Source organism: Panicum virgatum, chromosome 9N, assembly GCF_016808335.1.
Source record: "Panicum virgatum strain AP13 chromosome 9N, P.virgatum_v5, whole genome shotgun sequence".
In the NCBI taxonomy this organism is placed as follows: domain Eukaryota; kingdom Viridiplantae; phylum Streptophyta; class Magnoliopsida; order Poales; family Poaceae; genus Panicum; species Panicum virgatum.
Window position 1 is genome coordinate 39,592,884 of NC_053153.1, and position 15,307 is coordinate 39,608,190.

The 15,307-nt window shown below is 42.8% G+C and overlaps 1 long non-coding RNA gene across 1 annotated transcript; it reads right to left on the minus strand.

Moving 5' to 3' along the window:
• Nucleotides 1-781: 781 nt before the first annotated feature.
• Nucleotides 782-1,245, minus strand: LOC120688323. The gene is made up of 3 exons (XR_005681037.1): nt 1,191-1,245; nt 944-1,117; nt 782-836 (listed from the first exon to the last, which is right to left on the minus strand). It is a non-coding gene; the product is annotated as an uncharacterized LOC120688323 (long non-coding RNA).
• Nucleotides 1,246-15,307: the final 14,062 nt, after the last annotated feature.

Here is a 15,307-nt window from a genome sequence, read left to right on the forward strand (position 1 = left end):
TTTCTTTTCTTTTCGTTTTTATACGTATGGCTATGCGTATTTCTACCGTATGTGACTACATAGTCGTACTATTTGCATTGCACAGTATTATTAGAACAACATATTACACTAATATTATATATATATATATATATTTGTCATGTATGGAACACTTAGGAGTTCAAAAGTACATGAGATATTACAAATTATTGCGCACATCAACTATAATAACGTATCAGCTTCCTCGTCGTCGGATCTTCTTGGGCGACGCTTAGACGGAGATCGCCATGAAATTCGCCCTTAGGATTTATGACTTCATCGAGTAGAAATCCGCATATAGCTTCTTGAATTGCCCTGATCCGAGCGATTTCAATGAGTTCTTCTTTCATCCGCCAACGCTGTCACATTTTTCGATAAAAACATGAGAATAAAAAATAATGAATTAAAATAATGAGCAGATGTGATTGTGCTCACGTACATTGAATGCCTCCACTGTCATTTGCCCTTTTTCACTTGCAAAAGAGTTGATCCACTCGCATACGTAGTATCCACATAAGTTGTTTCCTTGGCCCTGTCTCCAACACTATGGACAAATGTGAGTTACGATATAGAATTTCTCTGATGTTTATTGCGAATGACATTAGTAGCGAGAGTATATTCATACCGGAAAATCAGTCACCCAATGAAGAGGTTCGATTTCACCTATGGGCAAGCCTATGTGTTTGTGGAGGTAACGACTCCATGCAGTATTTACCACCTCGATGATATCTTGGTACTTTGATTTATCTTGCCTTAACGAGTCATACACCAAGACCTTGTGCTCCTCAATCCGAATACAAAGCAATATCCAATGAAAGCTGTGCATATACATACGCATAACCAATTAATGTTGATTATAATAGTTATTAAACAGTATTATTAATACGAAGGGATTGAAAAAAAAGGCTAACAAAGAACGACTCACTGATGGTTGTATGGCAAGAGAATGAAGGGACACATGCTATTCTTACGCAACCCCCTGTATATAACATTGACTATGTCTCCAGGATTTAGCGCTAGCGATTTCTCGTGTATAATATCGGGGTCGAAGAACCCGACGTTATGGAAGTTCTTCTTTCGGCAAATTTGAATTTTTGACCTACGGGACACAAGAAAAACGGGGATCAGTCAACACACAAGGCTAAAATAATGAAACGAGAGACAATACTTACATGCACCATACACTGACGAGGGACTTGTGAAGGGCATCTTGATGGTATAAATCGTAGAGTGATGCAAACTCGATATATACATCATCTGCCCCCCGCCAGAAATGCTCATCTTTAATCCGAGCCGGGAACATCTCTAATTTACTAGCTTTAGATTGCACGGCATACCATTTGTGTAACTCGGCCATTCTCGTTGGTAGGAATGGTAGCAACTCTGGCCATATCAAAGGTTCACCAAGTACAAACTTTTTCCTGCCGCGGGCATTCTGTAGGGCCTCCCCAAGCAATTGAGCCCTTGTTAGATCAGTTTGCAATATCATCCCAGCCATGGTCAACGGATCTCTTGATTCATCGGGACAGTCTTCATGTGGCACTATCAACGGAGGGATCGATTGTTTGGACTGCTCTCCGAGCTGGGGAACGGTCTTTGCATTAATCAGCCGATTCTTGGGGTTGCTGTAGCACTTTCTGATCTGCCGATCATAATCCGACTCTCTTTCTTTCTCCTTGGTGGGATCTTTAATGAAGTGTTTAACAAAGTGTGCCTTTGCAACCGGATCTATTTCTGGCTTCTTGTTCGCAGCCTCCCTCAGTAGCTTGCGCTTCAACAAGAAGGTTTGAAACGATTCTTCTGCCTCTTCCTCTTCTGGAGCCTTCTTTTTCTTCTTTCTTTGCTGCTTTTGAGATGGCTGGACCGAAGGTACCGTGTAAGCCTTCTGTCGCTGACTCTGATTCTGTTGTGCGGCTGGTGATGATGCCGGAATTGGCTCGCTTTGTGCGGCTGGTGATGGCGGATCCATGCTGGGGTCCCGTGCAGGCGGTGGAGAAGGTGGGCAAACACTAGGATTCCTGTCAGCTGGCGTTGGTGATCTTTGCCTTGAGCACCGAGTGGAATCTGTGTCTGCTTGCACCAATCTTATATCGCACTTTGGCCACGCGATCCATGTGTGTACGGCATGTTGTAGTTCTGTTTCTTCAGAACTTATAGGGATCGGGAGGTCCATGTCTTCCCAGCGTTCTTCCGTAATTCGGTCAACAAAGACTCTGGCGAATCCTTCAGGAATCGGCTGGCAATGTATTGTCCCGCCCTCTTCTTGGACTTCCGCATAACCCTCAGCACAAACTTTGAGCTTTTTCCCATAAAGAACCAGAAGCTCACATTGGGTCCTAACGGTGATGTTGTCAATGGGGTCCCTCGGCATGTCGGCACCCAAATTAGGGTGCTCCGTGGAAGCAACACTGCTACGACGCTGAGAAGGGGGGCTGATCTCCACATTGGCAGCTGGTTGGTCCGAGCGTTGCCCAACTGCTGCCTCAAGTGACATTATCCGGTTTTCTAGGCTATGGATCTTCTCAGCCACTACTGCCTTGCTTCTGCATCGGCTTCGGTAGGTTTCGAGATCTCCGGAAAAGCCATATTTCCATGGAACTACGCCCACGCCTCGGGTCCGTCCAGTGTGTTCCGCATTCCCAAGAGCGTAAGTCAGCTCGTCATTCTCTCTGTTGGGCTGGAAGGTTCCTTCTTCGGTACGCCTCATTGCGTCCTCGAGTCTTTGGGCAGCCTCTCTTAGTACGTCGCTAGTCACAAACATTCCAGTGTCGGGGTCTAGTGTGCCTCCATGAGCATAGAAGTAATACCTTGCTCGTTTGGGCCAACTCAAGGTTTGCGGTACGATTCCTTTTACAATTAAATCATTTTCCATCTTTTCCCATTTTGGAATGGCAACCTTATAACCTCCGGGCCCAAGTCTATGGAAGTTTTTCTTTTTGCTAGCATTCATTTTGCCTTGAATCGAGGCTGCCATGCTGTCAGCACTGTGCTTGTAATTCACGAATTCATTCCACCACTCTCGTTGCTTCTTCCAGACTTTATCAAAATCTGGTGTGAGGCCCTTGTTGACAAAGTTTGCCACCAATTTTTTCTTGAACGAGGCGAACTGAATTGCCATCTTCTTAAATGCCCATCCCTTTATTTTGTCAGCTTTGCCTGGGGGAAAGTTGAAGTGCAACGACACCTCTTTCCATAATAAATCTTTCTCTGAATCTGGCACGATATCTTCAGGTCGATCAGAGACTTTATTTCTCTTCCAAAGCTTATACTTTATGGGGACGGATTCCCTAACAAGATATCCCAATTGATTTACAAATGTCGTCTTAATTTGACCAGGGGCTAGTGGCTCGCCGGTTGCTTCGTTGATCTCCGTGATGGTCGTACATCCTACCATCTTCCTCTTGGAGCCACGTTTCCGTTTAGGCTTCGTCGATCCTGATGCCTGAAAGAATCGCAAATTTATCAAGCGGGTTGCTAGCAACTAGTGGACGTCGCGGCAGGTATGCGTAACCTTCATAACCCGCAAGCAAGGGTTCCAGATCGAAAATTATCATGATATTAGGTAACTTATTGACTGAAACATTCATAAGAATTTTTAGCTGGAGCACGACTCCTTACACAAGGACTGAAATCATCAACAAAGCTAGCAACATAACACAAATAGTTCGCAGCTGGGCCGCATGTGTCACAAATAATATCTTGCTCCTAACATATATATTGACAAAACATTTATCCTGATGCCTGAAAGAATCACTAAACTTTTATACCTCGGCTTCCTCGACATTTCCTTCTTCCTCCCCACTAATATCTTGCTCCTCGTCACCATGATAATGCAAGTTTAAAAATTGGCTGCCATCGTTCTCGTCCTCATCAAACTCTGGAGCTTCGTACGCAGTACTATCACGAATGAGGTCGTGCATTAACTCGTCTTGGTTGTCCGTAGGATCCATTTCCAGTAACTGAAACAATAAAAAAACAGCAAGTAAATAATATAATGAATCAAAGGTTATCCTGTTTCTTCCTTTTGATTCCTATTTTAGTAAACTAAGCATAAAGCAAGTAAATAATATAATGAATAGTCGTGTTGTATTATAGAAGAGATAAGAGAGAAAACACTCAGATAGTTAGATTCAATTCAGTCAAGCAGTATTTGTATATTTGCACATCTTAATTTTCAAGGTTCAGGTCATGAATTTTTCCTCTTGTTTTTTTTGTCCTTTAGGTTTGCAAATGTGAAAGCATCTTATTCCATACCGTACAAAGCTACCAACAGATCTGAGCTTCATTTCAAGTTTAAATTAAAATAACAACTAGAAAAAGGTATGTTTTTTTCGACAGACGTCGCACACCATGTAATCAACTAATAATAGTTTAGGTGATTTTGAATAACTAGTGCCTGCAAGCCAGTGCTAGCGTGGAGCATATATAGCAGCCAGGCCACGTTTGTCTATTGGTCGGACTCAACTAGTACTAGTACTCTTTGATACCTGTGATAAATATTATTTTGCACATAGCTATAAGCCATAAACTAAAATGACAGAGTCTGTAATTTCGGAGAAAAAAATATCACAAGGCCTCCTGCACAATTAAACTACCATTCTTTAATGTTATAGTGTGGCTTATGTGCAAGATATTGTTTGCTGACCAGAAAAAAAATCATCTAAAACATTTCTCAGTCCTTCAGTAAAACACTGACCATAGTTTCTCAGCAACACTTGCAAGATATTGTCAAGGAGCTACTATAGAGTACTACATAAACACAGAACCTCTAATCAAAGCCCATGGCTGCCTAAAACATTGGTAATGTGGTCTCCCTGTGCCAATTGATGGGCACCACACCAACAAATTTCCATACTGCTATGACTTGCAAGCACCGCTGCTAAAGAAGTTTCTCTACACAAATCAATGAGTAGGCGTCATCATGACATTGTGCTAAGAAAATATCAGCTTATGCTCATACATTTAGCAATTGTTGACAATATGTTTGCAAACTGGTTTTGGACCGAACCATTCCCAGGTTGAAGTCTGAGTGAGCTGATATGCACCATAGTTTCCACAATCAGTGAGTGTACTTCAATAACAAAGACAGCATTCCGGTACACAGCAGTAAGGTAGATACTTTGAACTATTGGAAAGAGAGAAGTACAGCTCTGCATACCTCTGCTAGAAGATGCTAAATTGAACATATGGATTTAATTTCACACAAGTTTCAGTTAAAACTACACGTGTGATCATGCAAGTATAAATATGTGAATTGACTATTTTCCCTAAATATTTAGTGGACACAATAGTTATGCTCCCCAACCACAAACCCGGTAAGAAGAAAGGATCAGTACCAGGGCAAAAATTTAACTTGTGTTAGCGTTAATTGTTCAGTGCTTTGGGATCGAAAGGATCAGAATTTAGGATCGGACTATTATTCAGATGAGGAGGGGACCTTGGCCGGGACGTCGACGGGGACGAGGAGGGGCAGCAGCGCGGACTGGACGAGGTCGAGGAGGCGCGTAGCCGCAGGGCCTGGACGACGACGAGGTGCGCGGCGGCACGGGGGCAGCTGGGCTGCCGGGCACGGTGGCGACGAGGCCGGGGTGCCGGCGCGGAGGGGGGGCGCGAGGACGACCTCGCGGAGCCGGGGCGGCGGGGGCAGGCGTCGGGTCGGGGAGGCCGCCGGGGACGAGGTGCCGGGGCGGCGCAGGCGCGCAAGGACGACGGCACGCGAGGTCGGGGAAGCGGCCGGGGCGGCGGCGAGGACGAGCCGAGGGCGGCGGCGGCGCTCCACGTCGATCTGAAGAAATAACTAAGTGTGGGTGCCGGACCTCTGTTTTGGGGGCAGAGCAGCACGTTAGTGCCGGCTGACATTTCCAGCCGGCACTAACCTGACCCCGTGACGTCAGATGGTGTAGTTTAGTGCCGGCTGGAAATATCAGCCGGCACTAACGTGCTGAAGTTAGTGCCGGCTAGATTTACCAGCCGGCACTAACATGTTCCAATCTGCCGCCAAACCAAAATTGCCCGCGCCGATTCCATTTTACCCTAATTTTTTAATATTTACAATAATATAACAAAAACCTATTCATAATAGGCTTAATAATTACAATAATATAACAAAAAATGATATCTTTAATTTTTTTAGCATATTGTTAATTATATCTACACACTAATAATAGTAATCGAAGTAATTTAACGAATATGCAACCATTATCAATTATGTGTAGCTTATAGGTTTATATGTGAATATGTTTCTTTAATTCGTAATAAATCGAAAAAATTTCATTTTGATCCATGCAAAAATATTCAAAAAGCTTTTCAATAGTACCCTATACAATGATTTAATCAATTCGCATATTACTTGATTATTTGTTTGTAATTTAATGTTTCAATTTTTCTAGTAATGCAAAATTAGGTAGCGTAAAAAATATTTCTACCATGCAAAAATATAATATTATATGAACATGATATTGTGTCATAATTGGACAAATAGTATCGAGAATTGAGATAAATACGATGCGGTGCGTTACATTACATCACTGATTCAGAGAATTCTATTAATATATAACTTATATAAAACTACTACTCATTATCATTATCTACTGGTACATTGATAATCTTCTTTTTGACGAAAGTGCCTTGAGCGTGATCACGGCGTAAATAAGGTGTGTCCTCTTTGGATAAGAGGATGCTAGGGTCAATGTCAACTGAGAATGGAGGAAGGTCATCAATCTGGTCATAATCTTCCGAATTGTCCGAAATATCATCAACTCCAACAACTTTTCTTTTTCCTGGAAGAACTATGTGCCGTTTCGGCTCATTTCCAGCCTTGTCTGCTTCAGGTGTCTTATCCGACTTCTTCTTCGGTTTGCTCGACATGTCCTTGACATAGAATACTTGTGTAACATCTTTGGCTAGAACGAATGGTTCATCTTTATATCCAATCTTTTTAAAATCGACTGTGGTCATCCCATATCGGTCCTTCGTTACGCTTCCTCCAGCCACCCATTCGCAACGAAACAGAGGGACAACTATGGGTCCATATTCAAGTTCCCATATCTCCTCTATGACACCATAGTAGTTGTTCTTTTCTCCATTACTGTTTACTATACACATACGGACACCACTGTTTTGGTTGGTGCTTTTTTTGTCTTGAGCTCTCGTGTAAAATGTATACCCATTGATTTCGTAACCTTGGTATTGCTGGACGGTGATTGATGGTCCCCTAGCCAGCCATTGAAGTTCCTGATCAACTGTGTTGTTGCCCAATAATTTTCGTCTGAACCAGCCGTCAAAATTTTTTATATGTTGGCGTGTAATCCAAGCAAGATTCTTCTGTGGATTTTCGGACCGTATAATATTCATGTGCTCGTCAATATATGGAGCCACCTTGGATGAATTCTGAAGAACCGTGAAGTTCGCTTGGCTGAATTCACTACAAGGGATGTTCACATTACATTTCTTTCCTAGTGTGCCTTTTCCCTTTAGTCGCCCCTCATGGTGTGACACGGGGAGCCCAATCGGATTGAGATCAGGAAGATAGTTAACGCAAAACTCAATGACCTCCTCTGTTCCATAGCCCTTAGCAATGCATCCTTCTGGACGAGAACGTTTACGCACGTACTTCTTCAATACTGCCATGAACCTCTCGAAAGGGAACATATTGTGTAGAAAAACAGGACCCAGGATAGTTATTTCTATCACAATATGAACTAGAAGGTGTGTCATAATGTTGAAGAAGGAAGGTGGGAAGACCATCTCGAAGCTGACAAGACATTCGACAATATCTTTCTGCAGCTTTATTAGATTATTTGGGTTAATTGCTTTCTGCGAAATTTCATTCATGAACGCACAAAGTTTTACAACTGCTAATCTCACATTTTCTGGTAGAACACCCCTCAGTATAACCGGAAGTAATTGTGTCATCAGGACGTGGCAGTCATGGGACTTCAAGTTTTGGATTTTCTTTTCTTTCACATTTATTATGCCCTGTATATTTGAGGAGTACCCAGACGGGACCTTGATACTGTTCAAGCAATCGAATATACTTTCCTTCTCCTCTTTGCTCAGATTATAGCTGGCAGGTTTTAAATAGTGGCCTCCTTTGTCTCTCTTCTCAGGTTGCAAGCCTTGTCGCCCAGCTAGCTGCTGCATGTCGCGCCTTGCTTCCAATGTGTCTTTTGACTTACCATACACTCCCAGAAAGTCTAGTAGGTTCACGCAAAGATTCTTCGACAGATGCATCACATCAATTGCATTGCGAACTTATAAGACTTGCCAATAAGGTAGGTTCCACAATATAGACTTCTTCTTCCACATTGGAACATGTCCCTGGTCATCCTTGGGAACAGGTTGGCTACCGGGACCCTTTCCAAATACTACCTTCACATTCTTGATCATCGAGAACACACGCTTTCCGTTACGGAACAGAGGCTTAGGACGAGTTTCGGGTTCTCCTTTGAAATGCTTCCCTTCGGTTCTTAGGGGGTGATCAGTAGGAAGGAATCGGCGATGGCCCATGTATACGCACTTCTTACAGTGTTTCAAATAAATGCTATCGGTCTCATCATAACAGTGGGTGCAGGCCATGTATCCCATGTTCGACTGTCCCGAAAGTTTTGCAAGTGCAGGCCAATCATTGATGCATACAAAAAGCAAAGCTCGGAGGTTGAAAGACTCCTGTTTATACTCATCCCACACATGTACACCTTCTTCTTTCCAAAGCAGTAAGAGATCATCCATCAAGGGTTGCAGGAACACATCAATATCGTTGCCAGGTTCTTTTGGCCCTTCTATAAGCACCGGCATCATGATGAACTTACGCTTCAGGCACAACCAAGGAGGAAGGTTGAACATACATAGGGTCACGGGCCATGTACTATGAGCGCTGCCAAACTCACCGTACGGATTCATTCCATCCGCACTTAGAGCAAATCTTATATTCCTTGGGTCGTTGTCAAATTGAGGATACTCTCGGTTAAGGTTTCTCCACTGGGACCCATCTGCTGGGTGTCTGATCATGTGATCTTCCTTACGGTCTTCTTTGTGCCACCGTATCAACTTAGAGTTATCCTTGTTTTTGAAAAAGCGCTTCAGACGTGGTATTATAGGGAAGTACCACACCAACTTTGCGGGAACTCTCTTCTTTACCGGCTGCCCATCAACATCACCTGGATCATCTCGCCTGATCTTATACCGCAATGCGCTACAAACAGGACAAGCTTCCAAGTTCTCGTATTCGCCGCGATACAGGATGCAGTCGTTAGGACATGCGTGAATCTTCTGCACGTCCAATCCAAGAGGGCAAACCATCTTTTTAGCTTCGTATGTTGTTGACGGCAGTTCATTACCCTCAGGAAGCATGTTCTTTACAATCTTTAATAGCTCACCAAATCCCTTATCGGTGACACCATTAGTTGCCTTCCATTTCAGCATTTCTAGCGTGGTACCCAACTTCTTCTGCTCCGGTTTGCAACTAGGGAACAACGGCCTTTTGTGATCCTCCAACATCTTCTCGAACTTTAATGCCTCCTTCACAGTTTCACTGTCTTTCTGTGCATCAAGCAACGCCTGACCTAGCTCGTCAGGTGGCTCCTCTTGTGCAACATTTGCTTCACCCTCGTCAATTGGTTCATCTTGAAAGCCACCTGCTTCATGAACCCATGCCCAATCTGGAAGGTTGTTATCATCATCGCCATTTTCTTCATTATCTTCCATCATAACTCCAACTTCGCCGTGCTTGGTCCAAAGGGTATAGTTACTCATGAATCCATTCAAGGCCAGGTGATTCCATAGAGTATCTCTTTTCCGGAATTCCTTTTTATTTTCGCAAATACTGCATGGACAACACATTAAACCCTTTGGCGACCTATTTGCCATTGCCGCTTTGAGAAAAGAATCTAAACCCTGAATCCACGCCGAGGTGCTCCGGCTGCCGTGCATCCATTGCCGGTCCATCTGTAATTAATTACCGTATAAAAACAAAAATCAATTCTACATATATCAAAACAAGTTACTATGAAGTATTTCGAAAACAAATTGTAAATGTGTCATAGGCCACCTATCTAGTAAACCTAAAGTAAATAGCAAAATAAATTGACACAATAACATATACACATGTCACCATGAAATAATTCGAAAAAATCATTCTAAATATGTGATAGTCAAACTATATAGTTAACTTTCTCTAAAAAACAACAAATAATTCTACCTTGCTCAAATTAATGAATAAATTGATAAATCATGTTCATTTTCCCTCATCCTTAAAATTTTGCATAATAACATATAGACATGTCCCCATGAAATAATTCAAAAAAAAATCTAAATGTGTCATACTCAAACTATATAGTAATCCTTCTCTAAAACACAATAAATCAATTCTATTTTGTTCAAATTAATGAACAAATTGAAAAATTATGCTCATTGTTCCTCAACCTTAAAATCACTATTTTCTTTACCTAGAAAGCATGAAACAAAAGAATAAACACTGTGAAAGAAGAGTGGAAGAAGCTGCTAACCTTTAATGCACTTGGATGGACGAAATCCTCATAAATTTTGGAGAAAATGGGCAGCACCTCCCCTCTAACACGCCATGGTTGAGAGGAGAAGCTCGGCCAAATGGATGGGTCGGGCTGGGGAAGAAAGGAGGGGTCAGTATATACGGGGCAACTTAGTGCCGGCCAGTGAATTCAGCCGGCACAAACTGTAGACAGTTAGTGCCGGCTGGACCCTTCAGCCGGCACTAACCTGCACCGTGCCAAGTTAGTGCCGGCTGGAGGCTCCAGCCGGCACTAAATTGGCTCTGACCGTTAGGGCGCAGGCTGCTGACCGTTGGGGGTGACACTTTAGTGCCGGCTGTAGAGAATAGCCGGTACTAAAGTGACTGTGGTGTACTGTAGATACACGTTAGTGCCGGCTCCCATGTGACCGGCACTAACGTGCTGGTACCGATAAGCGTTTCTCCAACAGTGTCTAAATTTGAAGCAGTAGCCAATTTGTGCTGGCAGGCCACCTAAGAAACCGCTAGTGAAAATTTGAACCATTTACACTAGTGGTTGTCAGGTGGCTATCCAGCACAAATAGGTTAACGCTGGCGGTCCCTAAGTGGTCGGCTCCTTGAGCATTTCTACTGGTAGTGTCAGAAACCAACGGTCAATGTCCTAAAAGGGAGGCACTAGCAAGAACCATTTATGTACTAGTGCTTCAAACCAAAATCCAGGCAATTGTTAGTTTTACAAGAGACACAATATATATGTATATAAGATGAGTTTTTTTTTCTACATTCACATGTAGCTACTCTTATCATCTATATCACCGTGCGTATGTCCGCATACTCATTTATCACTTTATATATGTTCATATACTAATTCTAAGATACTTTAAAGGGATATTTCAAATATATTATGATCATACCTTAGTACTACTGTATAAAAATAAGTATGTCTATATACTCTAGGTATGGCCATATACCCAATGTACATACAATCATAGATATTCTAGTATGGTCACATGCTTCACATACATACTCTTCGATGGGTCAGATATGTCCTCCATCATGAGATAGACGCGTGGAGTAGCTATAAGCGAGTGTAGAAAGGATTTTTCTGAACGAAATTTTTCTACACTCACGTGTAGCTACTCTCATCATCAGTATACCACCGTGCATATGTGTGTTACTGGTAGTGACATGGATCCGAATGGGAACATGTAAAGATTGGAACTGCAGTTCCGTTTGGAAGAGCAGACTAAACCAACCAATGGATGGCAAATTGGTGTGACGTGTGGTTATCAGCCGGGGGCTAGGTTTCTGGTTCAGGTAGCTTCCTCCTTTCTTTTTGGAAGAAGGTAGGTAGCTAATAGGCTCCTTTTGCTTGCTATTTCTGCTACACAGTTGATCCTGCTATTGCGCGCAACATAGAACTATAGTTGGCTGCTGGTTCTTTTGTGGGAGCTAAGCTAGAGGATGTGGTTGGAGTTCCTCACACAAGTCTCTTTTGTGGAGTAATGGAGCTAGTTCAGCTCTGTCCTCTTAGAATAAAGTATATGTTTATCAAGAAGTACGCCAAGACCTGCAAAGAGAACGACGGCATTTTTATATGGACCGAAAACGACGGTGATCCAGCGGAATTAAACCTTGTTCGATCCATTGCAGCTTATCCAACATTTCTTCCGCTTCTTGTCGTGTGCCCTAGACAAGGGACACGCACGCGCCTATACTATACAGGTTTGGAGCTTCACGTACGACGGCTGGTGTGTAAACTACTCCCTCGATCCATTACTGTTTGGTTGCAGATAACTAACTAATTAAGTGACGCCATCTTCGACTGATAGTACTTTTGTTATTTGATTTATTTATAGAACATAGGAAAGCTTCTTTTTATGAAAAATAATTTTCGAGATAATCATATAATTCCAGATGTCCAAACCAGAATATAAAATATTTTAAGATTGAAATGGGCGACTGCATGCATGCAACCTCTTTTTATTTGGGACAAAAATAATTGTTCTTTACTAGTATCTTCTAAATGGATTAGCAGCTGATCTCCTGCCCTTTTTAAGAGGAGTTTGAGTCATTAAAAAAATGAAGAGAAAGGTGGGCACCTTTTTTGCTATGTGTACAGTGTGCTCCATTTCTCATACTTTGTCCTCTTATATATCCATCTCCCATTCGTGTCCATTGGTTAGATGATTAGGTGGATTTGGTGTGCTGTTGTTCTTGGGGCGGGTAGGTAGATCATGCATGCCTACCTCGATCAGCCTGTCAACACCAAACAACGGCGTGGTGATCGCATCTTTTCTTCTGTCGATAACGTGGAGAGACTCCCGCCGGTCAATACTCAAAATAAAAAAAAATACTCCGCTTTGGCATTCAACAGTGAACTGTCCGAACGGGCAGAGAGTATTTATATTTTCGCCAGATCCGCGTGACTATCATTTCGCATCGATTATATATCCCTCATTGTAAATTACACCATCTTTAATTTGAGAAAGATTCATATTACACTAGGAAGCCTGTGAACAATGTGAGGAAAATACAAGGGGTCTGCGTTCAAATTAGTTTGCTTTGCGCTGGCATGCATAATTTTCTTTGACTCGTACGTGATGATGACCTCACCTAGCCACATTTATCGGTTTTATTATTCCCCGCTTGAGACCACACACGTCATCAATGTAGCAACTGTTTTAGTTAGATATATTTATCGATTGGTTGGTCCTAATAAATTAATTAATTTGGGTGGACGGACGGTTCGCAGCATTCGATCGATATCGTTAGCGTTGGTACACTTACTCCACCTAACTAACTGCTTAAAGATGCTTCTCCCTTGGGGCACGCACGCACGATCTTGTACTTGCCACATGCGTGTGGTGCTGCTTCTTCTGCCCCAAATGGAAAAGAAGCATCCAAGTAAGCAGCAAAGCTGACGACAGGTACGGATCAGTAAGAACGTTATACTATATATCTATATCTATAGTAATTTTTAAAGTTCGACAAGAATTAAAAAGGCAGTAGTTTATTGCAAATTAGTTGGGGTATTAGACTAGTATTAGACCGGTCAATGTAACGTGCTTCAATCAAAACGCCTGGATTAACTTCAGCCTCAAAGGGATGCTGATGTTTGAAGATGATGAATGACCTGTACGCGCAGGTGGTGATGATGGCGGTCTGTATTTATGTAGGGAGCAGGCCCCTATATTGGGCCTTCAATCCACGTCTTGTTTAGTTGCTCCCATAAACTTTTTGAAATGAAATTCTTTTATATTTGAGGTATTAAACATAGACTAATTACAAAATCAATTACAGAACTCGTTTGTAAACTACAGGATAAATTTATTAAGACTAATTAATTTGGCATTAGCACATGTGTACTGTAGTAATTACTATAGCAATTTAATATCTAATCATAGCCTAATTAGGCTCATTAGATTCGTCTCGCAATTTACAAATAAACTATGCAATTTATTTTTTATTTCATCTAAATTTAATACTTCATGCATGTAAAATTTTCTTTCAATGTGATAGTTTTGGAATTTTAAATTTTGCAACTAAACAAGGTCGATTTGTAGTCCATGGGCGCTTCCAAGTGTAGCGGGCCGTACAAATAGAAGGAATCATCGCATTTCCTCAAGTCACTTGTACCGGTACAGGAGAGGATACTGAAATTTGAAACATGAATTACCTGCCGAGAGATGGTTTGCTTCGGCCACTTACATGTGCGGAGGCCAATGCACCACGCTTGGTAAGCGATCTTATACACTCCATGTCGGGAACTTGGAATCAGGAGAAGCTGGAGTGTTCCTTTATGCCCATGTAATGCTGTTAATGGTTTGGGCTGCATCCAGTTTTAATAGTTTGGTTTTGCTATCTGGGCTATTTTGGTTTGGTGTCAAATGGGTTGATGTTGTTAGAAATCTAGGCAATTTTCGGTATATTTTAATTCCAAAATTAAATGTATAAACTAGCAATATTTCTATGACTTTAAGGAGTAAAATAAAATATGTGAACATGTTTATACTTATCACACATATAAGCATAAACAATATAAATAACCAAAGTTTCAGGGAGTACCCTAAAGCGGGGCCGTTGCCGGAGGCATTGGCTGCGCTGTTACCAACTGGAGTAGACATCTACTCGGTTGGCCTCAGTCGAAGTAGTCGAACTAAATCGGTGCAGGAAGAAGTTCGCAGTGCAGTCCCACGAACGGTCACCAAGATATAGTCGACGTAGTCGTTCGGCCACCAGAATGTATTCGACGTAGTCGTTCGGCTCGTCCACCAGGAAGTAGTCGTACAATCGGGCAAAGCCTTAGTATTTTTGAGCAGTCACGCTAAAGCGTTACCCAAAAACCTGATTGCCCGCCTATCCCGTGCAGGATCTCAAGGCGAGCAAGGTTTCGGAGGCCTGCTCACGCTAATTCTGTGCGCGCAGAAATTAGCGTTGGGGAACTCAGTTGTTGCAACTGGAGAGGGAGAAGAGAGGAGCCGAGTTGCCTCAGTGCTCTGGTGCAGGATGGATGAGGGGAATGGCACTCCTTATATAGTGACTCAGGTGCTCAGGATCGTTGAACCTGGACACCATCAGAGTCATTTAGGTGATGCGGTTATGGCCATTAATTACAGATTTAATTGCACGTTTAATCGCACGATTAATTGCTGTCAACGGCAAAATAGCCATCACATCGCACCGCGCCGCGCCGCGCCGCGCCTCGCCTCGGCCTCGGCCTCGGCCACGGCCACGGCCACGGCCACGGCCCGGCCCGGCCCGGCCCGGCGAGGCGAGCGAGCGCGCGCGCGCGTGTGGTTC